General features: G+C 42.6%; 1 long non-coding RNA gene across 5 annotated transcripts in view; it reads left to right on the top strand.

Annotated features, from left to right (window-relative positions):
* The window catches only part of LOC147024685 (uncharacterized), a 46,139-nt gene that overhangs the window by 22,507 nt on the left and 11,509 nt on the right, over window positions 1–12,123 (top strand). Inside the window, exon 1 of one of the 5 annotated variants that reach the window (XR_015059153.1) lies at window positions 3,865–3,956. The exons of 3 other annotated variants lie outside the window; for them this stretch is intronic. This is a non-coding gene — a long non-coding RNA (uncharacterized LOC147024685). Of the gene's footprint in view, window positions 1–3,864; window positions 3,957–8,607; window positions 8,705–12,123 lie in introns of those variants that run through there. One more of the 5 variants, XR_015059149.1, reaches the window with a different exon arrangement.

Below are 12,123 nucleotides of genomic sequence, written 5' to 3'. Positions count from 1 at the left end.
TATATATATATATATATATATATTGGGCGTATAAAAAATAGTGTGGTAGATAAAAACATTAGAAAGGAAAAAATAACTTGCACCAAAAACTTTAACATTTTCACGCTCATGCCGGGGGGATCGCTATAGCTCTCTGTTCTTTGGACAGGTGAGCTAAAAATCACTCATAGAGCGACACTTGACAAACCAAAACAAAGTAGAATGGCACTCGGTAGAGCCCATACCTCTCTCTGCAAGCTGAACAGTTTACGTTTTGCATCCCACTGATGGGCTGGTTCTGAACCAAAATCGAATCGGTTTGTTCTTGTCACATAACCAGCTCCTCCACCTAGTTTTGTCATAACTCGTCCACAACTTTTTGAGTTATCATGATGTATATATATATTGTTTTTGCCCCTTTCTCTCATTTTCATAAATTAGGCCTATGCTGACCTTTTGATCTAAAATAATTGGTGATTGAATTCATTAACCTCATATGCAAATCCTCTTCAAATTTCATGTCAATCGGATGAAAAGTGAGGATTTTAGAAATTGCACCTGAGTTGTTGACCTTTGGCCTATGTTGACCTTTTGGCATATGCCGACCTCAAAAATAATTAGTGGTCGTGTTCAGTGAGCTGATATGAAAATCCTGTTCAAATTTCAAGTCAATTGGATGAAAATTGACAATTTTAGAAATTTGCCCCTTGTGGACCTTTTGGCCTATGTTGAGCTTTTGGTCTATGTTGACCTCAAAAATAATAGGTGGTTGAATTCAGTCACCTGATATGTTAGTCCTCTTTAAATTTGAAGTCAATCGGATGAAAATTGAGGATTTTAGGAATTTAAAAATGTTGTCCACCTTTGGCCGATGACCTTTTGACCTCAGAAATATAGGATTCTGTCGGACTACCAACTCCACCATTTGGTGAAGTTTCGTGAAGATCGGTTTAAAATTGTGACCTGTAGGCGATTAAAGGTGAGCCGAAAGACAAACAAACCGAAGAAATCAACATGTCCAAATAAAATTTTTTTTTGCCAAGTGACAAACATCAGACAAGACAGACAAACTGACCCAAATACAACACCCTCTCCTCAGGTGAGGGTCATAAAAGTATTCAAACTTCCTGTTGGTATATTGCTTTCCTCAAATAGTCAGGGAAGGATGTTTGAATTTAACCATGGACTGGTGATAGCTCACTTACTCGTCACAAAGGACACCAACTCATACCAGCAGACGGGACACCCAGTAAACATCCATCAGAGGGACGGCACACACGTTGATGCCTCGCCCTGTACGTGAAACACCAGGTTTACACCTGGGGGCCTGAGATTCGAACCCAGGTGAAACATCCCGGAAACGAGTGAGCATACCTTTTAGGTATCCTGCCAGACTGTTAACCGATAAGATGATAACATATGAGCCATTTGCATTTCATGCCTCTTCATCAACTGCATGATCCACAAATATTTCAGCTTCTTTAACTTGCGTTCCTCATCGAGATGCAAGCTCTAAATTTCTGAAAACATCACTCTCCGACCATGAATATTGTATTTGTGAAACGCCTTTAAGAAACAGGGTGAGATTGCAGTTCTGGCAGATTTGAGAAACAACATTGCAATGCCTGACTTATTCGTACTTACCTGTCGTCTGGAATGTGCCGATTCACGTCAGACCGGTGTTGCGTTGAGCTGTCCTCGTGAATTAATCATCGAGATCTCCATCGAAGGACGGGACATAAATTTGTTCTGTTGTCATGAGATTGAAGTCCTCTCCTGGTGCTTTCGCTGCGATGGTGGTTGCACCTTGGTGTGCCCCCATCCTGTGCTTTTGATGTTAAGCTTTGTGGTCTTCGTGCGTGTGGATGCTGGATGTTAAAGTTTCCACTATACCTCTCGTAAAGAGAGTCATCAGCCATTGTGTGCCGATATCATAGCCAAGTTAATTTTTGCTCTTCAACACAAGTACAGTCGTTAGGTGAAGAACATGTATTCACAAACCTTGACCATTTTAACTTCCTCTGTTAGCCTCACCCACTCTTTAAGGGACTGGAGAGGATATTGTAATCCTCCCAGGTGGTCTACTTCAATATTTAGCACACCAAGACAAATACCCTGTTGAGGGTCTGCATTGTTAAATGCTGTGTCTTTGTTGGCCCCTGTATGTACAGTATTTGTCCAAAACGAATATTTATTATTTTTGGACAAACCTCGAATGATTTCATGAGAGAGGGAGGACGCTGCTGCCTGTCTGTCAGAAAGATGAAGGATGTCATTGCAGCGAGTGGAGTCATCAGCAAAGAGTTAGAGGATTTTCCAGAGAGTCAGTGAGATGGGGGCTAAAATACTGCCTTGGGGTACTCCAGCCTTGACAGGGAGAGGACAAGAAAGGATTCTGTTGAGAGCCTCACTTTGCCTACGAAAATGGAGGAAGTCAGAAAATGAACTCCTGGAGTTTTTTAGGGTGTCAGAGGAGTACACAGAGAGTGAGAAATGGAGTTCTTGATGTAGAGTTAAACTCTGCTGCCAGGACAGGGTTCAGGTCGACCAAACCGAGGAGACAATCGCCAGCGAGAGACACAAAGGAGTCAAGGAGACACGGAGTAATTTTTTGTGTTATGAAGAGATTTTTAAGGAAGCGAAACAGTTTTATTCAGTGAATATTCAGTTTGGGGATATTGAAAAGAGGAATGGATAGGGAAATGAGTAACTGAGATAAGAGTTTGGATTTTTTTTTCCCGAAGTTGCTGTTGTTGGTTGTTGAGATTGTTTTGTTTGGGGAGTGAAGGGTGGGGGGTTCGGAGGGCAGAAAGAATGATATTTTGTTTGTATTTTTGAGGGAGGAGGGGAAATGGATTGAGCTGAGGGATCAGACGTAACAACACCTGGGATAAAAGGAGCAATAACGAGGCAAAAAAACGGAGGGAAAGCACACCTGGACATCACCATTAGGCCCGGCTTAACTTGGTACACGGATTAAATGATTCACTGAAACGTAAATGGTTCAGGGAACTTAGCTTCGATTAACTTGAAGGAGCAACAGCTGATCAGTCCTCCACATGCGCTGCACCACAAACCAGAAGTCCAGTTATATAGTACGGGCTTATACACCATCTTATTTAACATGTTACATGAGTTATTTGTGCCTGTTGTTTGTGTCTTTTATGACGTCCTTAAAAACAGTAAGTTTCCTGTTTGGAATGATTTAAAATTTTGTTTCATGGCCAGGCAAGCAGAGGGAGTAAAAATATCATTTCACTCCTCTGTGCGCATGTGCAATCGGGAAAAATTCAAAGCCGAAGTACTGATGAACTGCAGACTTGTGTTCCTATTCATGTTCTGATTCGTGTTGAAAATATAACATCAATTCAGCTAAATTGTTCATTGATCATAAACCCACGATTAACTGATAAGACAGACAGACGGATGGACATGATCCAATTGCTAAACTTCGCTTTTAATCACAGATTTTGTGTTGATAACAGCAGATTAAAAGTGCCCGTGATAATAGAAGTGAGTCGCAGAAAATGCCATACATATTGAGATATCGTGCTATACATCGTCCCATCTCTCAATGGTGAAGAATCACTTAAATAATTTTTTTTAATTCTCGTATCCACATCCAGGTTTGTATCGTCACCAAAACTGAATCAATTTTTGTGTGTCACACGCCCAACCTCCTCACCAAGTTTCATCCAAATCCATCCACAACCTTTTTGAGATATTGTGCTCCATATCGTTTTTGGCCCTCGAGTGGCTTCAGCACTCAAGCAAGAACTCCAACGAAATGGTTGATAAGGAATGGCAAGCTGATTAGTACTGGAACACTTTAACATGGCATGTTTTTCCCCAAGAAGGGTGAAAAGGCAATAAAACATGGGAATTCCTCTGTTTTTAGCTCGCCTGTTCGAAGAACAGAGAGCTATAGCGATACCCCTGGCGTGAGCATCAGCATCGGCATGAGCGTCGGTGTGAGCGTGAGCATGAAAATGTTAAAGTTTTGGTGCAAGTTATTTCCTTTCTAATGTTTTTATCTACCACACTATTTTTTACTGATTACAATATACAAATACATATGTTACTTTAAAATTATTTGGATCAGACTTCACTGCAATGCTTTATAAAAAATATTAATTAGACTAGTCTTTGAGCGTCAGCATCAGCGTGAGCATGAAAATGTTAAAGTTTTTGGTGCAAGTTATTTCCTTTCTAATGTTTTTATCTATCACACTATTTTTTACTGATTACAATATACAAATACATATATTACTTTAAAATTATTTGGATCAGATTTCACTGCAATGCTTTATAAAAAATATTATTAGACTTGTCTTTGAGCATCAGCATCAGCATGAGCATGAAAATGTTAAAGTTTTTGGTGCAAGTTATTTCCTTTCTAATGTTTTTATCTTCCACACTATTTTTTACTAATTACAATATACAAATACATATGTTGCTTTAAAATTATTTGGATCAGACTTCACTGCAATACTTTATAAAAAATATGATTAGACTAGTCTTTGAGCGTCAGCGTGAAAATGTTAAAGTTTTTGGAGCAAGTTAATTCCTTTCTAATGTTTTTATCGACCACACTATTTTTTACTGATTACAATATACAAATACATATATTACTTTAAAATTATTTGGATCAGACTTCACTGCAATGCTTTATAAAAAATATTATTAGACTCGTCTTTTAAAAACGAAAAACGATAAATGTATAAACAGGTGAGCATTGGGTGGCTTTGACACCACTCTGGTTTTTTTCCAGTCAAGTCTAAAGCAACATAGGTTAAGCAAGTGCGGAAATAACAGTGTCCTCTTTTTGGGGGGGGGGCGTTTTGGGCCTTAATTTTTTTGTGCCCAGGGCCTCAAAAGAAATCTTCATCCACCTCTGGTATCTATGAGTGATTTTATTTTCCACCACCCAGGGACACCGGTAGATTTTATTGACATGACGTCGGCTGACAGAATGACCTCTAAGTATGAACATTCGCCTCTAAGCTGTCCAACCTGCGTTTGAATCTCGGCCCAGCTATAAAATGTCATCCTGGTGTTTCACAGACAGGGTGAATCATCAATGTGTTTGTCTGTCCCTCCAATGGACCACAAACTGGATGTTCTGTCTTCTGACGTTAATAGTTCGTAGATGTTAAAGATCCCTCTGGTATCCTTCACGAAGAGTGGGCAAACCTTTTCACGAAGCCGATCGCAGACTCACAAAGCCGTCCCCAGACCGACAAAGCAGCCACTTCCTTTTACAGCAGACCGCAGACTCTCACAGCCGTCCCCAGACCGACAAAGCAGCCAGTTCCTTTTACAGCAGATCGCAGACTCACAAAGCCGTCCCCTGACTGACAAAGCAGCCAGTTCCTTTTACAGCAGATCACAGACTCACACTAGCCGTTTCTTCCTTGCCTTCCCGGGGCTCGCTCTTCTGGAACGTCTCTGGCGATCCGTGATTGGTCCATCCCTCCAGTCCGCAGCCGCTCTCCACCAATGGCTGCCGACACGTCTCGCCGACCGACACTCTCAGAGCGCTGGGCGGGGGCTAGTTAGAAGGGGGGAAGGAAAAAGAAGCAAGGCGTCTCTCTGTACACCACCACTGTACGAACATTGAACAGCCTGCTACACCTCCCGACACACATGTAACGTCCGATTACCAAACAACCTGGCTAAACATGCATTTAATGGGGGATCTGGGCTAATCCTATGTTTAATAACCCACTAAGGGCCCATTTCCGCAAAAGTACGACGTCATACGTGATTGCATTTTGCAAAGAGCATACATCAAAAACAGTTCAGTGGAGAAAACTGAAACTTTATCACATGTTACATGACCATGTGATGTAGCAGTAACTCTTGTGAGGTCAACATCGGCCAAAAGTCAACATGGGGCGATTTTCTAAAATCCTCAATTTTCATCTGAATGATGAGAAATTTGAAGAGGATTCGCATATCAAGTCACTGAATTCAACAACCAACTATTTTTGAGGCCAACCTAGGTCAAAAGGTCAACATAGGCCAAATTTCTAAAACTGTCAGTTTTCATCTGATTGACTTGAAATTTGAACAGCATTTTCAAAAAAATGACCATCATGTGTCACATGGTCTGCCAGGCATATTTGATCAAAGAAAAAATCCTTGAAAAATAAGAGTTGGCTCACACCAAGTCCTTCTCAAGACTGCATGGGGTATTATTGTGTGAATATGATCCTGTTGTTGTTTCACATGCAGCCTGTGGATGCTGGTTGTATTATTTCGTGGTTGCCACTGATGCAGTGTCCCCACTCCCAGTAAGCTGATACTCATTTTGGCAACCTCAAAAGGATGACAGGCGTTCACCTACCTGGTGTTATTTCAACAGAACAACAGGGGCTCAAACGCAGGACCCTAAACCACCTTAACTTAAGCCAACCTCGTTAACCATTAAACCAACACCAGGCTTATTGAATTCCATCAAAGAAACATGATGAAATTGATGGGAAAAATTCGACTCTTTTAAAAGGAAGGAACAGGTCAGCAACACTCCAGTGAGTACACAGTAAGCAGATTAACATTATCGACTAATTCTAGCCGAGCTCTAATCCAAAAATCCAACGAATGTTCAAGTCAGCACATGCAGGACCTGCGCCAATATGCTCGATTGCAAAAATCTTGAAAATTTTGTACCAAGTATTGTATGCAATGATTCCATGGATGGTTTATTGATGAAAGTAAATGGAAAGTTGATCAATCCAACTGTGCAGGAGAGCATCATGGTTTTAGGAAAGCTCACATTAACAGCCAGTCATTGCCCTGTGTACCTCTCTAAAGGAATAGGATATCATGTGTTGAAGACCATACCCTGGGTAATTTACTAATGATTGCTCTAAACCACTCGGGCACGGCCCTCAGCACCATAGCTGCACTTCAGTAATGATGCAACCAGAAGATGGGATTCGTAAATTGATCCCGGTCAAATATGCTCTCGGTAGATTACCACATGGTTGACACCTGAAGAACATGAGTGACGCAACAAAACATTTCAGATACAATATTGCGCTGATTAAAGATGAAGACCCAGCAATAATTTGTGGGTTATATAATTACCTCCACCATAGAAGGTGGGGGAGGTTATGCTTTCACCCCTGTCTGTCTGTCTGTCTGTCTGTTGGCTGCTCTTAGAGCATTATTCTGGACATTTCGATTTGTCTATCTGTCCGCGAAATTTTGGTCAAGCCTAGGGGCTAAACCACTCAACCGATTCCAATGAAATTTGGAAGGTAGGACCAATATTTCTGGGAATCGTGTGCTTTCGAATATGGGACCCCGGGCCCTAGCAACGGCATAGCAACGGCCCTTTAAAGTGGTCAAAAAATCAAAAAAAAAAATCGAAAAATCGAAGCTTAGAGTTCTGTGCGCAATCTATCTCGCTCCCTTCATGCTAATTTGCAGCCCGAACAAAAAATATTTGTAGTTGGAGATAGGTTTTGGGCGAGTACATGTCAAACATTTCAGAAACGGTTAATTGCGAATATCTCTAAGAGAAAGAGGCTGATTTTGATGAAACTTGGGTAAAATGTGTACAATGTGGCGAGCATGTACACAAAAATGAATGGTTGCTATGCACATCTCCGTTGCTTAGCAACAGCTAAAATACTTTATCGTACATTGTACACTTATTGTGGACTGTACAAAAAAATCAATACCTCCGAAACTGGACCTCCGAGGGACCTGTTTTTTTTGTGCCCAAGGAGAATGTCTTACAGCATCATATAAAAAATAAAATCTTTAGCGGATTGATAAATGGAATTACCAGGGCTGCCATTTGTTAGACTCTCTTTGGAAACATGGCTGAAATTTCACAAGGTGGGTTTCTGGGCGCAAACTAAGAGGGCTGTGATAATCATATTTATTGTGCTAAATTGATTGATAACATGTACATGAATATCAGCTAGTCGCGTCGGCCAGCGTCCATCTAGAGCGAGCAGCCATGTCGTCTACCGGCTTGTTTGTCTGTTTGTGAGCAGAATATCTCAAAAAGTTGTGGACTGATTCAGGCGAAACTTGTTGGACAGATTAGGTGTGTGACAAGGACGAATTGGCTAGATTTTGTTGAAGATCCGGATCTGGATCGATGTGACCTATCGATGCGATACAAAACGTAGACTGTTCAGCGGAATGGAGATATGTCCTCTACCAAGTAGCGTTTTAGGTTGACCTGCTGTGTTCAGGTAACCTGAAATTATGTGCATCCGATCAGAAAGAAATACATTAGAGACAAAGACTGACCAAGAGTTTAAAGGACAACGTCCGGAATACAGAGAGGTTTCCACAAATCCATATTACTGAGTGAGACGACCGGAGAAAAGGAACACTGTGCGGTAAGTAGTGCATGTGTTTGTAAAGGTTTTTTTTATCAACATCGGTATCCAATATAAGTCTAGCCTTAACATAATTGTGAGCAAGATAAAACGTTTATATCAAAACTTATACCTGAGATAAAACATTCCATCAGTCAGCTTGGGACGCATCATGATGTAAAGATCAGTCGAAAGAAGAGAACATTACATGAGCCCGAATGGGAGTTTGGGGGGAGGAGGGGTGGGGGAGTGGCACGAGACAATGGAGGTGGGAAATGTTAACCAAAAAGGATCCATGGGAGAGAGGGAGTGTACTGGGAAAGGTGCCATGGCATGTTGGTCTCTCTCATATCTCCTGCTATTTTCGTTGGTGCTGAATGGTAAGGACTTAGTCATTTTTTTTTTAATACCTATTGGGTATAATTTTTTAAGCACATCAGCAAAATGTCAGCCTGAGTAATTGAGAACAACGCTATCATAAGCAAGGTATGTTGATGGAGTTCGGTCTCAAGATTGTAAGCAATGCCTGTAACTGAAATATAAATGGGGGGGGGGAAGAGTCAGATCTGGGTCTTATTTTATTTTATTTTTGGGAATAACTTAATTTTCTCATAACACATTAGTGACATTACCATCGAGTATTACCTGAACTTGATTCTTGGTTTAAATATCTTTGTTGAGCAGAGATGAAAAAAATGACATAGCTCTCTTCATACTCTTGTCTGAGCACGTCGTTTCGGACTGACTGTCTGCGAAAATTACCAAATTTTTTTTTTTTTGTATACCTTGGTCGAGGCTCGTATGAGAGCTAACACACAACTCACAGCAAGGAGGAATGAGACAAGAGGGGCGGGAGTGGAAGGGACAAAACATTGGGGAACAGACACATTAGGTGAACTGTGGAAGGGAGAGGGATGGGGATGGGACGGGGAACATGGCGAAGAGAAGATGGACATTTCAGGGACTTTCAGGAAGGAAAGCAGGGGAATTGAAGGAAGTGGGCTTGGGTGGATTACCGGGGGTAGAAAAGATCGAGGATTTGGATGGGGGAAGATAAGAGGTGGTGGTGAACAGCTGTTTTGAAAGCCTGGAGGGAAGAATGGGAAAGAATAGAGTGAGGGAGTTTATTCCAAAGGCGGGAAAAAAGAGGAATGAAAGAGTGAAGATGAGCAGTGATTCGTGATTTTGGTAGTTTTACCAGAAGGGGGTTGTTGGCGGACCTTGAGCGCCCTGTGGAAATGTGGTGGGGACAAATCGCAGAGAGAGCAGGGGGGGGGGAAGGCTGGAGAGGAGTCGGTAGAAGACAGAAAGACCACCGACCAACCTGCGGTGATTGAGTGAGAGGCCCAAAGTCTCAGCTTCATTGCGGGAGATGCCGATGATCTTAAATGCCCTGGTTTCGACAGCGTGAAGCCGAGAAAGGTGGGAGGCAGGAGCACCAGCCCAGAGGGGAGAGCAGTACTCCATCAGGCTACGGACAAAAGCTTTGTAAGTGGTCAGGAGCTCAAGAGGGCCGAGGAAGGACTTTTCACGACGGAGGATTCCCAGTCGGCGACTGGCTTTTGAGGCGAGGTTTGAAATGTGACTTTCCCAGGAAAGGTCATGGCAGATAGTGAGACCCAGAAGCTTGAAAGAAAAGACTTATTCCAGAGGATTGTTGAGAAAGTGGATGGGTGGGTTTTCTAAACGGTCCTTTCGAAGAGACATAGTGAGAGTGTGAGATTTGTCTGGATTGAAAGACATGTTCCACGTGTTGGACCAGTTTGTGATTTTATCCAGATCTGCAGTGAGCGAAGAAGCTGCTGCTTGCCGGTCTGAGGGATGACAGATAGTACGGCAGAGGGTGGAGTCATCGGCAAAGAGAAATAGAGGATTTTCCAGGGAGTCCGAGAGATCATTGATGAAAACCAGAAAAAGAACAGGGCCCAGAACGCTACCTTGAGGAACTCCAGCCTGCACAGGAAGAGGGGATGAAAGAACTCCATTTAGGGCCACACGTTGACTGTGACAGGAGAGGAAGTCTGCGAGCCATGAGTGGAGATGGCCTTGAATACCATGGGCAGAGAGTTTGGTGAGTAGGGCAAGGTGCCAGACTGTGTCAAAAGCACATGATATGTCCAGGGATACGGCTCGGATTTCCTGTCTGGCATTGAGGACCTCCATCCATTGATGGGAGAGCAGAAGCAGCATATCCAGGGTAGAGTGACCTTGTCTGAAACCAAATTGATGATTGGAAATCAAGCCATTGGAGAAGAGGAAGGATTTCATGTCTGAAGCGATGATGGATTCCATAACCTTGCTGATGATTGGGAGAAGGCTGATTGGTCTGTAGTTACAGGGATCTGTTTTTGCACCTTTTTTATGCAGGGCAGTGATGTTAGCAGATTTCCAAGCAGATGGCAGATGACTTTGGGCAAATGAGAGGGTGAATAGAACAGAGAGAGGGTGAGCAAGAGCAGAAGAGCAGGCTTTGAGGACACGTGGGCTGATGCCGTCTGGACCGGTTGCAGAATTTGACTCGAGGTTTGAAAGCAAGCTCTCCACCTTGTCAGGAGAAAAGGATACAGAGTCCAGGGACAGTTGGGTGCGACTGGGTAAAGTGGGTAGAGATAGTGATGGGTTTAGGACACAAGACCGAGTTTAGACATTCAGCTTTATCACGTGTGGAATCAGCAGTGCGGCCATTTGAGGTAAGGGAGGGGATGGAGGGGGAACATACACCAGAAACAGATTTGGTTAAACGCCACCAGGATTTTGAGGAGGGAGAGAGGTTTGAGAGTTCAGACTTGAGATGAGAAAGATGTTGTTTTCTGGCTCTCCTGAGGGTAGATACACACTTGTTCCGAGCTTTATGGAAAGAACTGAGATTGCCCTCAGTTGGGTTTGCTTTCCATGAGGAAAAGGCAAGTTGTTTCAGGACAACTGCCTCGCCACATGCTTCAGTAAACCAAGGGCGGGAGGAAGGGGAGGACAACTGAACACGAGATGGGATAAATCTGTGCATGAGGGAGAGCAAGTTTCTTTGAAAGAATTCCCAGGATGAGTTGATGTTTGAGAAAGTAGTGATAGGAGACCGGTCTGTAAGTTTGATGGCTGCTCGGAGACCCTGCCAGTCGGCTTGAGTGAAATGCCAGACTCGATGGCGGTGAGGTGGTTCTCTGATAACAGCCAGAGAGATGTCCACTTTGACAAGGACGTGGTCAGAAGAACCGATTGGAGCGAATGAAGAGCAGCAGATATTGTCAGGGAAGTTCAGTTCGACTCACTCCATTTTTCTTTTTCCTGTTTTTCAACTGCACAGAGTATTTCTTTGAAAACTGTCAGACTGTTTTTCACTTCCTCAAAATACTTTTTTGCTTGATAAAAGCTGTATTTCTCTCACTCGAAAACCATTTTGAACATGACTGCGTCAAAGAAATGGGACACATTATTGCATCAAACCCTCCCTTTTGACACTATTCATAATGGTTAATTTTACACTACAAATCTTTTGTTAAGTCAATGCAAAATCAAGGTTTGTGGAACAGCTAGAACAGAGAATGGATCACTAATCAACAGAATGAAAGCAACAGGAGAAAGAGAGGGGGGAAAACACACTAACAGTGAGGTTGAGTGACAAAAATAGAGGAACACTTAGACAAACAAGGGATGTATGGAAAAATGAGAGGGAGGGAAGGACACATGGGGTGGACAAGGTGGTTAGGGAAGAAAACTCTCAAGAAGAAAAAACTGAAGATTTGGAAGGAGGTGGGCTTCGAGGGTGAGGGGTGTGTGGGGGTGGGGTTAATGTGTAGAGAAA

Source organism: Eptatretus burgeri, chromosome 6 (assembly GCF_056783735.1).
Source record: "Eptatretus burgeri isolate ZD-2024b chromosome 6, Ebu_testis_v1, whole genome shotgun sequence".
Taxonomy (NCBI): domain Eukaryota; kingdom Metazoa; phylum Chordata; class Myxini; order Myxiniformes; family Myxinidae; genus Eptatretus; species Eptatretus burgeri.
The sequence above is the reverse complement of the archived record's forward strand: the minus strand, read 5'-3'. Positions and strand labels throughout refer to the sequence as shown.